The sequence below is a fragment of the Miniopterus natalensis genome, chromosome 11 (assembly GCF_054644295.1).
Source record: "Miniopterus natalensis isolate mMinNat1 chromosome 11, mMinNat1.hap1, whole genome shotgun sequence".
NCBI classification, from domain to species: Eukaryota; Metazoa; Chordata; class Mammalia; order Chiroptera; family Miniopteridae; genus Miniopterus; species Miniopterus natalensis.
Window position 1 is genome coordinate 50617648 of NC_142091.1, and position 12174 is coordinate 50629821.

A 12174-nucleotide genomic window follows, 5' to 3' on the forward strand; every position below is an offset into this window, starting at 1 on the left:
TGCCAAGGCTTACCCCTCCAGGAGGGCCCCTGTGTGTGGCCATTTAAGCAACCACAAGCTTCCAATTTAAGAAAAATCACTGAGAATCAGGAAAGAGGCTTAAGAAAAGGAGCCCAAATGATCCAATCACTAGAAATGAGGCTCTGCTAAAAGGCTTGAGACCATTTTCTGAAGAAAAGACTACCAAGGAGGCTTGGCATCTTCCAAACAAGCATGCAGTTATTAGATCAAATTTCATTACTGCAAATACAATTACAATTAAAATCTCTAAGCAGCCGTAGCCAACTTAGGCAGCACACTAATGCCTGAGTACAGCCAAGGAAGGGGGAGTGTCTTTTGAAGATCACAGAAATGACAGGCAGCATGTGTAGTGGTCAGAGGCACAGCATCTGGGACCAGACTACCTGGATTCAAATCCGAATTCTGTCACTTACTAGCTGTGAGACTTTTGGTAAGACTCTTAACCTCTCTGTGCCTCAGTATCCATGATAATAATGGCATCTTCCTCATAGGACTGTTGTGGAAATTAATATACATAAAGCAATTAGAAAAGTACCTGGCAATAAATAGTAAGGGCTATAAGTGTTAGTTATAAAAATGATAACAAGCCCGGCCAGGCGTGGCTCAGCGTTTGAACATCGACCTAGGATCCAGGAGATCGCATTCGATTCCCGGTCAGGGCACATGCCCGGGTTGCAAGCTCGATCACCAGCAGGGGGCGTGCAGGAGGCAGACAATCAATGACTCTCTCATCATTGATGTTTCTCACTCTCTCCCCCCCACCTCTCTGAAATCAATAAAGATATATTTTAAAAATAAGTAAATAAAAATAATAACAATATTATTGTTAATGGAAAAGCCATCTCTCACTCTAAAAGGTAGGTCACTTCATTTACTGTTAAAGATGAAATTCCAGATCCTGCCCTAGCCTCTGTGGCTCAGCTGGTGGGGTGTTGTCCCATGCACCAAAAGGTTGCTGGTTCAATTCCCAGTCGGGGCACATGCCCAGGTCGCAGGCTTGATCCCCAATAGGGGGCATGCAGGAGGCAGCCAATGTTGCACTCTCACATCAAAGTTTCCCTTTTCTCCCTTTCTCTCTCTAAAAATCAATAAACTATTCTTTCTTAAAAAGAAACTCTAATCTTGAAACAAAGGATGCTAGAAAATCTCTTTCCTAGAAAATTGTGGACTGAACTGGAATTGGCCTCCCTATAAATTTTACCCATTGATCTGGATGCCTGCCTCTGGCAGCCACACAATAAATGTACCCCACTTCCTCCATCCAGCCCTTCTTGGAGACTTACAGCTCATCCTCCTTCATCTTCTTTCCCGCAGACTAAATATGCTAGGCCAGACCCCTCACCATAATGGTCCCCCTCCTCAGGGAATCTCAACTGCTCAACATCCCTCTTGAAATTTTCTATCACCCAGAGCACAGTGATTGTGGCTTGCCATGTCCTTGGTGCTCTATAAACTTGAAATGAACAAACAAAGTAGTCCACAAACACCATGGTATACCAGAACTATTCTCCCCTTTCTCTACATACTGTACTTTTCTTAATGCTGCCTGAGCCTATATTAGCTCCTCCAACAGAGATTTCCACATGCCTGTTTGCTTGGGTGTGCAGGGGTGTCCTCTGGGGAACAAGGCTGCAGGACCCATTGACTGACAAGGAACTTGGTTCTGACAATAAACTCAGCAGCATAACAGAAAATACTCTATTTATGTAGTAAACACTCTAGTCATGCAGCAAACGAAGCTTGTCAGTGATAGATTTGAAAGGTCCTACTTCCCTTAATAAATCTAGACTGTGGATTAAGTATAGTCATTAGTGCTGACCAACAAATATTTCTAATTCTCTTCCCAGGTGCATGATAGAAATGCACTTCCCTGCCCCTTTGAAATTAGGAGTGGTCATGTAACTTGCCTTAGCTGATGAAATGTAAGTGAAAGAGCCAGTGCACAATTCACCAAAGTTCCCTTTGGCAATCATTGAGCCACAGAGATGGAGCCTCCCTCAGTAAAGGTGACAATTAAGGTTTACTTCTCAGTAAAAGCGAGAAATAAACTTTGTTTTAAGTCACTGAGATTTTGTTTCATGTTGTTACCACAGCAGGCCCTAGCCTATCCTGACTAATTCTGTATTACTGACACAGTAACTAGAATACTCAGAGCTTATGTCCACTGGATCCGCCAAATCATAGCTTTCACAGTATTTCTCTTCTCCATGCTTCTAATATGTAAGATGGGAAAGCATCTTTTGGTGGGCATGCACATGTTACACCAAGCAACTCAGGTGAGCTCCACCTGCCAACAGTAGGGAGATGTGTCATCTGTTCATATCAGTAACACTCTAAAGGGAATCACAATGGAGACCTTTTTTTTCCCCTCCCACAGGAGAAGGAATCCAAGATTATCTGATTCAAAACCATCTAAGGTGCCCAGCTGGGCATGGCTCAGTGGTTGAGCATTGACCTAGGATCCAGGAGATCGGGGTTCGGTTCCCGGTCAGGGCACATGCCCGGGTTGTGGGCTAGGCAGCCGATCAATGACTCTCTCATCATTGATGTTTCTATCTCTCTCTCCCTCTCCCTTCCTCTCTCTGAAATCAATAAAGATATATTTTAAAAAAAACAAAACAAAAAAAAACCACCTAAGGTTATCACTGCAGCCCACAGAATGATGGGTATCTGGAGGAGACAAGGATGAATGGAAGAATCTGGGAATAACTTAGGAGGGACAGAGACAGTAGGTTATGGTTCTCAAACTTTTACCTGAATCAGAATCACCTGGACGCTTGTTAAAACATAGGTTCCAAGGTCCTACTCCAGAGCCTCTGATTCAGGAAGTCCGGGGTGGGCTCGAGAATTTGCACGTGTAACAAATTCCCAGGTCATGCTAGTTCAGAGACCGCACTTTGAAAACCACTGCTCTAAAAGGACTCACACCAAGAGATCAGGGTGAAGGCTCTGCAAGTGGAGTCAATGTGGCCTTAACCGGCCCTGTCTAAAGCACAAAAAGAAAAGAGCCAATTTTTCCTTTTCCACCCAACACAGTCTGGGAACTGATATGTGAAGAACAAAAACGGTCCTCTCAGCCTTTCTTTTCCTCGCCACATAACACACTACACAACAAAACTAAGTTCCTCTTTACAAGATGAAAACAGTCCTTATTCCTTGGCACATTATTTTTTTTAAATGGTTTCTGTGAGGGGAAATCATGCCTCACTCACCCTCCAGAGCTCCACCAGGAGGTAAACCCGAGTGTGGCTCAGGAGGAAGCCATTTAGATGATGGGCTGCAGCCTTCGCCTCCAACCTTATCTCCACACTCCCCAAACCTCCACTACACATCAGTCTTCTTGCCCTCTGACCCCACCAAGACTGGTCACGCTTCCCCCAGCTGTGACTGACTCTCATACATGTGCACACTTATCCTTACTTATCTAAATCTTCCCCCTTCCTCCCCTTTAGGGCCAGCCACTCCAAGAAGGCCTTCCCTCTCAGCCCCATCACAGACAATCGATCACCACACCCTGTCAATTTTACCTCCCAAGTATCTCCAGAATCCATCTGGTGCTCTTCAGTTTAGAGCTGCTATAGATCCCCCACACTCTACCCTCTCTGGCCTTGAGGTCCTTGCCCAGGTTATTCACCTTGACTGGACAGGTCTCAAGTTAACACACATTCCCAAGATGGAGGGGTCTTCCATGATCCCAAAGCCAGGTTAGAACCCTCTGCTATCAACTCCCATTGAACCCTCTGTTTCCTTGGTCATGAACACTGATCACATTTGTGATCTCCTGTTTAATTATCTATCTTCCCTATTCAACCGTAAGCTCTTCACAGACAGGACCACATTTGCCCTACTTGCTGCTATAACTGCAGGGTCTGGCACAGCCTCTGACACAATGTGGGCATTCACTATTTAATGAGTAAGTGCAGAATCACCACATCAGCTCATAGAAATCATCCCTTCCTCTCAATGCCTAAAGCACATTCTGCCTTCTTCAAGGAGTGTCTGGCCATAGAGTTTCACCCACCACCTGAGACAAGCAAGCACTCCTTATGACAGCCAGGAAATGGACTCTAGAGGGAAACGGTGACCCTTGAAGAGAATATCTTTTCCTTGGAAACTGAATGGAATTGAGTTTGGCTACACAGATAGGATAAAAGAGGCTACCTTCTCAGAAGTGGTCAGGGGAAAATGTTTTTGTTAACAATGAGGAAAAAGAGGGTGTGACAGAGGTATTTAGCGATTAAAAGTCTGCATTTTTCTAGAAGCTCTTATTTAAGTTGATAACTTCCCAGTTTAAGCATTCTGATGGATTTCCTATCCAGACCTTTAATAATGACAGGCGTCTGTGTCTCCAGGATGCCTAAGAAAGGGGGGGGGGGGGGGCTGACCTCAATGACCTTTCAAGAGCTTCTGACCTTCAGGACTCTATAAACAAACTCATTCCAAGCTGGAATTCAGAGAATCCACATTTGGCCTGTTTTTACACATCAGTTCTTTCTCGATGTAGGAGACAAGATAGTTGTTACCTTCTACTTATTCTCTCTCTAATAGTACTAATGTGTTCAAAGACAGACCCCCAACCCCACAGTCTGGTCATCATGTCCCATAGGCCACCAGTGTCCAAATAACTGAGCAAGCAGCATCTGACCAGGGCCAGGGTTAGACCTGACTAAAGAGATTAAGCTGGGAAAACATCCTGGCTGTTCTACTTCTAGCCATGCAATGTTGGGCAAGTGACTATTTCTTTGAGTGTCAGTGTCTTCATCTCTAAATGATGATGATGACCTACTCCTCACGATTACTATATTAAATGAGATATGCATGTAAAACCTCCAGCACAGAGTAAACACGCAAGGAATGACAGTATTATTGTAATTATAGATTTCTAACTTTAAAAGCTCTGTGAAATAATTATTCTAAGCTGAAAATACTATAGAGATGAAATGATGTGTTTGGAATTTGCTTCAAAAGGATCTAGAGGGTGAGGGGAGTGTATAGATGAAATAAAATCAGCCATGTTTTGCAAAGTATTGAAAATGGGCAATGAATACATTGGATTTATAACTGTATCTCTCTACTTTTGTATATGTTTGAAATTTTCCATAATATAAAGCTTAAAGGTATATAAGTACCAAGGGCGTGAAATGCTGTAAAAATGGGAATACTGATCATTTATTTTAAGATCCTATCTAGTCTAGGTGATTGAACAGAAGAAAAATTATTCTAAACGAAAAAAAAAAGTAAAGTCAATGTCTCTATGAGTTTCTCAAACAGAACTGTTTTCTTCAAACAGTGGAGTTAGACGAGCAGAAGGGAACACAGCCACCTGCATGGGTCCTCTGCCTTCATTTTTGGTTGAAGAGCACATCCTGCTTGGGTTGCACATGCCTTTTTAAGTAGACAGTTCTGGGTGGTAGAACCCACCTCTGAGCACCCCAGAGGCCCTATTGAGGGAGGATTGAGGAGCAAGAAAGTTCCTGGGTTGGGAAAAGCAAGCATAAAGAGCTCAAAGAATTCAGGGACAACGGGTGTCACCAGTCCTCCTCTCTTTACTTGGGGCTTCCTTTAGAGGCTGGTTCAGCTCGGTCTGAGGCTATATTTAAGGTACTTTCACACCAGATGGATGTGTTAGACATCACTCGAGGAAAAGAATTTGTTCAAGGGAAAGAGGGCTTTTAAGGGGCTCTGACAATACCAATCACATACACATCCCCGTATCATCTCCCCTCTTCCACCTCTTGCCCCAGAGAGAAGTCTAGAGATTGAAAAATGAAATTCTCGAATTTCACCTTCAGTCAAGCAACCCACTCAGCGCCCCTCCAGCTGAGAGACGAAACAGTCCAACGAGCTTTGTTTTGAGCAAATGCCTTTACGCTCCCAACCTCTGCCTGGACGAGAAGAATATATAAAAGTACTTACTCTTCCTGAAGAACCAAGTCACTGTTTTCTGGAGAAAGCTGCCCACTCACAGGATGCCTGAACGCTGTGGTCTGCTGGTTGTGGCTAAAGAGAGGAAGAGAGAGAATGAAGGACAAGTGCTGCGACTGAGGATTACAGACACAACAGGTCGGGAGTGTCTGAGGGCCCGGTCACCACGGGTTCCTCCCAGGCGAAAAAGCGGGCTTTCTGATGAGAGGCCCTTACTCTGCTGCAACCCAGCTGTATTCAAAAGCCAGGGTCTTCCAGCTCAGCCCTGGAGGGGCAGCTCAGCTGATTAGAGCATCGCCCCATACGCCAAGGTTGCGGGTTCGATCCCTGGTCAGCGCACATATAAGAATCAACCAATGAATGCAGAAATAAGTGGAACAACAAACTGATGTTTCTCCCTCCCTCCCTTCCTCTCTCTCTCAAATCAATCAATCAATAAAAAAAAATTTAAAAAAACTTTTAGCTCAAGTGCCAGAGGCCACCTAAGAAGCAGGGATTTTAGTTCTAGGGATATCTTGGCTCCAGGAGAACACTACATCTTAGAAAGGCATTCCATGAAGCACCAACTCCAACAAACTGAGTGGCTTAGCAAAAAGTTACTTTAAGATGGCATGATCTAAAACGAGAATGAAGGAAAGCAGACGGCACTTTCAACAGCTTCCAAAACCCATGAACCAGGGAAAGAATGCTAAGAATTAACCGCCCACCCAGAAAAATCTATCTTCTTAAAATTCTTCTCCCTACTATAAAATGTCTTCACTTCAGTGATGGATGGAAATGTATGGGCACGTCTCTGCAACATGACCTGCACAATTTCAACACTGTAGAGTTTCTGTCGCCCTTTTGAAGTCAGGAGGGATCAGCTTCCACGCCAGGCTGACAAGCACAACCCAAGTGTGTAGGTGTTTTGTATTCACAAAGGCTGCCTGGTGCTTTGAAAGGAAGGAGGAGCTGGGTCGAGAGCTGCTGGTTTGTTCCCTGAGCAAACAAGCCTAACCTCCTTTTTATAAGAATATGACTTATTTTAAAATGTTTTACACAATCACAAAATCAGAGTCCTTTGAGAAATTTTAGAAAATACAGACAGTAAAAAGGACACCCACCCCATGATCTCACCATCTAGACATATACCTGGGTAAATTCTCTTTCCTAGCTTTTTTCCCCCTTCTATTTAAAAAAAGAAAAAAGAAAAAAAAAGTTGTGATTTTTCTGTACTTAGAAATCTTCATCCTATTTTTATCACATCCTATTAACAGAAAATTTCCTATGTCATTAAGACTTCTTCATTTGAAATAGCTGAATAGTAGTCTCATCATATAGATATAATTTTTTCTCATATCACCAACTGTTCAAAAAATATTTCCTGGCCATCTGTGTGCCAGGCTCTGCTTTCGGTGCCAGAGATACTGAGTGAACAGAAAGTCTTTACCCCGTGACACTTACATTCTAGAAGGATGAACATCTTCTAATGCTGCACATTTTAGGCGCAATCTCCTGCCCCCTATTATAATAAATACACCTTTGAATATAGGCTTTTTCTGCAATTCAAATGACTTCCTCGGGTGAAAGTCCCAGAAGTAAGATGAGCAGGACATGGTTATTTTTTAAGGCTCCTAACACAGATGGTTAAAATGCTTTTGCTGTCAGAGTTCATATTTCATCTGTTTGGTAGTGTTAAAATATTAGCCCCATCTCCAAATTGAGCACTGAGCCTGGAGATGAGTAGATTTAAATGAGCAAAGCATGAAGATTTAAAAAGAAAAAAAATCCCTAGGCCTACAAAGTTTGTCTTACTCTGCCCTGAAGCCTGCTCAGAGCACCCTGTGTTCTGGTGTCTGGGGTAAGCTGGCACTGAGGTTAGGGCAGCCTGAATCCTAACAAGCCAAGTGTAAAGCAGGCAGAGCCAGGCTGCTCCCCGGTCCTGCAACTCTGCACCACCCAGCCCTCCCAGCCCTCCCAACCACCGCCAGCCTCTGGACTCCCAGCTCCTGGTTTCAGGCAAGCCCTCGGAATCCTATGACTTCACCTGGAAGGCAGCAGCCTGATCTTCCCAAAAAATCAGTCAAGACATGAGCATCTAGATAAGAACAGGAAGCAAGCTCCCTTAACACTTGTCTCAGGAATTCTTGTGCCACGTTCAAGGGTTAGGCTTTCTTACCCCCCAGTTCCTTTGAGAGAGGCATCCCATGCACTGGGGAATCTGAAAATGCAAACTCTAATCTAAGCCTGCCTCATTTCTACCTGCGAAGGGGGGGGAGGAAGGGGGAGCCCTGCTCTTAATGGGAATAAAAATAAGGACCGCCACCACTATCCACTATCACTTTTCAAGGGTTCTCCAGTCAGAAAAGCCTTTCCTTACACATCCTACCAATTAACACCGTCGACCCCATCACATGAATGAGGAAATGGCACAGAGAGGTTAAGTGACTTGTTCAAGATAACTCTGTCAATCAGTGACAAGACTGGGACAGGAATCCAGGCCTTCTATTTCTAAATGTGATGCTCTTTGCATGATAACCTGCTGTCCCTTCTCTTAGGAGTCTGTGGGGTTGGCAACTTCCTGGCCGTGATAGAAATCCCTAAAGACAGAGGATCAGGAAAACAGCGCCATCCACTGCCACTCCCTCTCCCCCCTCCCTCCCCTTGCGCCCAAGGCCAAAATCTGACTGACACCACCAATGTGGCACTCAGTAACTCCCAACCTTCGGTCTTATCACAAGGTCAGCTGAGTGGAACCCTGGTGGAATCAAGTAAACAGGGCATCTTCTATGTGCTTGGAGAAGCATCCAGCAACCACTTCATATACATTGCATGACCTTAATAGTGACTCCAGGGCTCCCCACACCCAACGTGTACCAGCTTAACTAAGCCCAGAGTCTTGGGTAAGTAAATCCTGAGCTGGACAGTGTAGGTGCTAAGATGAATTTTACATTCTAACATTAGAAGGAAGATAGTTTTAAAAAGTGGACAAAAACACAGCTGTTATTTCATCAAATACAGAGGAAGCTCCCCAGTGTTTCCTCCCTAACATGAATGTGGCCCTTTTTGCCAAAAAAGGTATCCACCACAGCATCATTTCCTGCATTTAAACGAAGGCTTAAGTGTAGTCACATTCGTCATCGCATTGGACCCTCCCAAGTGCCCACTGAGTTGGGCAGGGCAGATATTTTATCCCCATGTTACATAATCGGAAAAGGAGTATTCGGGTTATGGGATGTTATTGGAACACTAAATTTAAAAGAAAAAAAAAAGACTCATATATTGAGAAAAGAGATGAACCAAAATAATGCCTCTAAAATATTGAGGTCTTAAAATTTGATCATTTCTGATCAAACTCACCCAGCTTGCTAATGGCAAAGGTTCCAGTTCAGCATTTGGAGAGCAAAGGAGGGAGGGTTAGGTCCTTGGGCTATTTTATTTCATTTAATCTTCCCAAACACCCAGTAGGGCAGTCTGTGTTTCATCACACCAGGCTACAGGTAAGGAAAGAGAGGCCCAGAAAGGGTAGATGACTTGCCCACAATAGTCAACTTCTGCATACCATCATCCTTCTAATCTCTTTCTACTACTCCAGGCTCACCCTTACCAAACCAAGGTTGCCTATTAAATGATGGATCCTTACACCCATTTGGAGATTGCCAAGTGTTCAGGCTTTTCCTGCTGTCTCCTCACCCAAAAGCCCCCAGCCTGCCCATTTCTTGATTTTCTAAAACTCATGAAGAATCTCATGTACTATAACCATGTCTCAAGACGCACTTAGCAGGCACAGACAAATCCCCCGAAATACCTGTTCTTAAACCTGAATTGCCACCTTGCTCCCTGGTAGTGAAGGAGATTGCCCGGCTGGAAGCCAAGTGGCTGGTTTCAAGGGAGCACAGAAACTCCCTCGCCTCCATGCAAGGGCTTCTGTTTCTCTTATGCTACTGAGAAAGTAACGCTGCAAATGAGCTCAAATACAGCCTAGCCTTTATTCTTCGATCCTGTTCTTCCTCCCTGGAACAGCCCCTCCATGCTGAACAGCAGCCAGTCTCAACTGGGAGAGGACCAGGGAGCACGGATGGAAGGTGACAGGGAAGGATGAGCCCCGTAAAGGCGAGCCACGGGTAACCATCCACGTAAATAAGCACGTCTTCACAGGCCCTGGGCTGGGAAGGACTTGGGTTAGGCCCTAAAGAAGTCGGACAGCAAACACAAAAGAGAACAGAGTGAGGACCAGGGAGATGTGGAGACCAACTTGAGCTCAACGTAAAGGAGAGCCCACCTACAACCACAGACAGGAATAGTCAAAATGTAAATGGGTCCTGTAGTTTCTTGCAACGTTTTTGCAAGATTCATTTTCCATGCATATAGATTTTTACTATAATGTGAGCAGTGACTCTGGTTGGTTACACATACAGGTTCCAATGACTTAGCATGATAATTTTTCTGGCATGGGGAGAAGTCCTGGAGTTATGCGCATAGCGCTCAAGAGTGGAGGTCATAGTCTCCTGATGAATCTGGCTTTCTGACAGTGGTGGTATTGGTATGCTGAGAGTGTGGCGAAGCTGCTCTGTCAGCATTAGCTCTTATCTGGCCCATGTTATAAAGAGAAGAAATGGTTTAAAATGCAAGAAAAGTATAAGCCTCAAAGCCTAAGGAGGGACTCTATCAGGGCTCTTCCATCAGTATGCTCAGCAGCATGAGCCACTCTGGACCTCCTGGCTCCTCAGTGTGGATGCCAGAATATTGTAAAAGCATCACCCTGCAGACCTGAAGCCACTTGCAGCACTGCCTGCAGGCTAGTCAAGGCACTTTGTTCCAAATCCCAGTGTTTCATGAAAACCAACGATTCTGGAAAACCTAATACGCTCTTAGTTCGGTCCCAAAATTGGTAACTGAAACTCCAAGAACACAATGAATTGCCTCCCCATCTTCTTCAGTTTCCACTTGGGCTGTAGAGTGCAGAGATATACCAACCAAGCGCTGAAACAGCTTTCCACATTCCTTCAACATTTCTTAAGTCCCTTTTGTTTCATTTTACTTAACACTTTCACAAAATTGCTCATTTAGCACAGTGTCGACCTTGTCCATGTGGAGTTTCCTTAAGGGGACTGAGAATCTTATGGAAGGGTCTTTGGAGTTCACACTATTTTGAAAATGTCAAGATTTTCAACAGCTCACTGCACATGGGAGTGAACTCAGACAGGCCCTTCTTCCAGAATCACGGGAATCAGGCCTTGATGAGCCAACATATGGTCCCCATGCTCTCTCCAAGTAGAAACAATACTAACCAGCCTCCTTCAGTATGTCAGCAACAAGTCAGCCCAGAGCCTTGGGGTCAGAAGACCTGGATTCAAACCAGAGCAAGCCACCTCACCTCTCTGAGCCTCAGTTCTCCCATTTGCAAATAAAGAATAACAATAATATCATGCCCGGCCGGGCGTGGCTCAGCGGTTGAGAGCCGACCTAGGATCCAGGTGATCGGGGTTTGATTCCCAGTCAGGGCACATGCCTGGTTGTGGGCTCAATCAATGACTCTCTCATCATTGATGTTTCTATCTCTCTCTCTCTCTCCTTTCCTCTCTCTGAAATCAATAAAGATATATTTAAAAATAATAATAATAATAATAATAATATCCTTCCAAAAGGTAGCTGTAAGGATAAAATGAGGAAACATACATTAAAGAGCCTTGCACAACGCCTGACATACAGAAGGTATTCAATGAACGTTTGCTAAACCTGGCTGTGCCTTGGTACAGTAATGACTGCTGGTGTCTAAACTTTAACAGGACAAAAATAGAATGAGCCTCCTTCCCCCACTCCCACCAACCCTGATGCTCCTCCTCTAGGTGTCCTTATTTCCATGAACAGCATCACTCCAAGCTCCTTACCTTGTCTTAGAAGATCCTAGGTGCCCTGACCACTGCCCAGCTCCTCCTCTTCTTATACCACTCTCCTCCTTCCCCATCCTGTCCCAGTCACACTGGCCTCCTTTCTGCTTCCTGAACACCAAGCTCTTTCCTACTTAGCAACCTTTGTACCAGCTGTCCTTTCAGCCTGGATGCTCTTTCTCCCACTCTCATGACTGGTTCCTTGTCATTCAGACCTCAGCAGAATCATCACCACCTCAGAGCTCTTCCCAACCACGCACTGAAGTAGGCTCCCAGTCACATCACAGCACATCACCCTACATTAATTATTACTAACTGTTGTTTGTCTTACTTATGTGTGTGTTTATTATCAGTCTCT

The 12174-nt window shown here is 44.5% G+C and overlaps 1 protein-coding gene across 1 annotated transcript in view; it reads right to left on the reverse strand.

Annotated features, from left to right (window-relative positions):
* PLEKHA7 (pleckstrin homology domain containing A7) overlaps window positions 1–5973 on the reverse strand; it is a 75656-nt gene extending 69683 nt beyond the window's left edge. The window contains exon 1 of the mRNA XM_016225165.2: window positions 5938–5973. The gene's annotated coding sequence lies outside the window, so the exon portion shown is untranslated. The remainder of the gene's footprint in view (window positions 1–5937) is intronic.
* Window positions 5974–12174: the final 6201 nt, after the last annotated feature.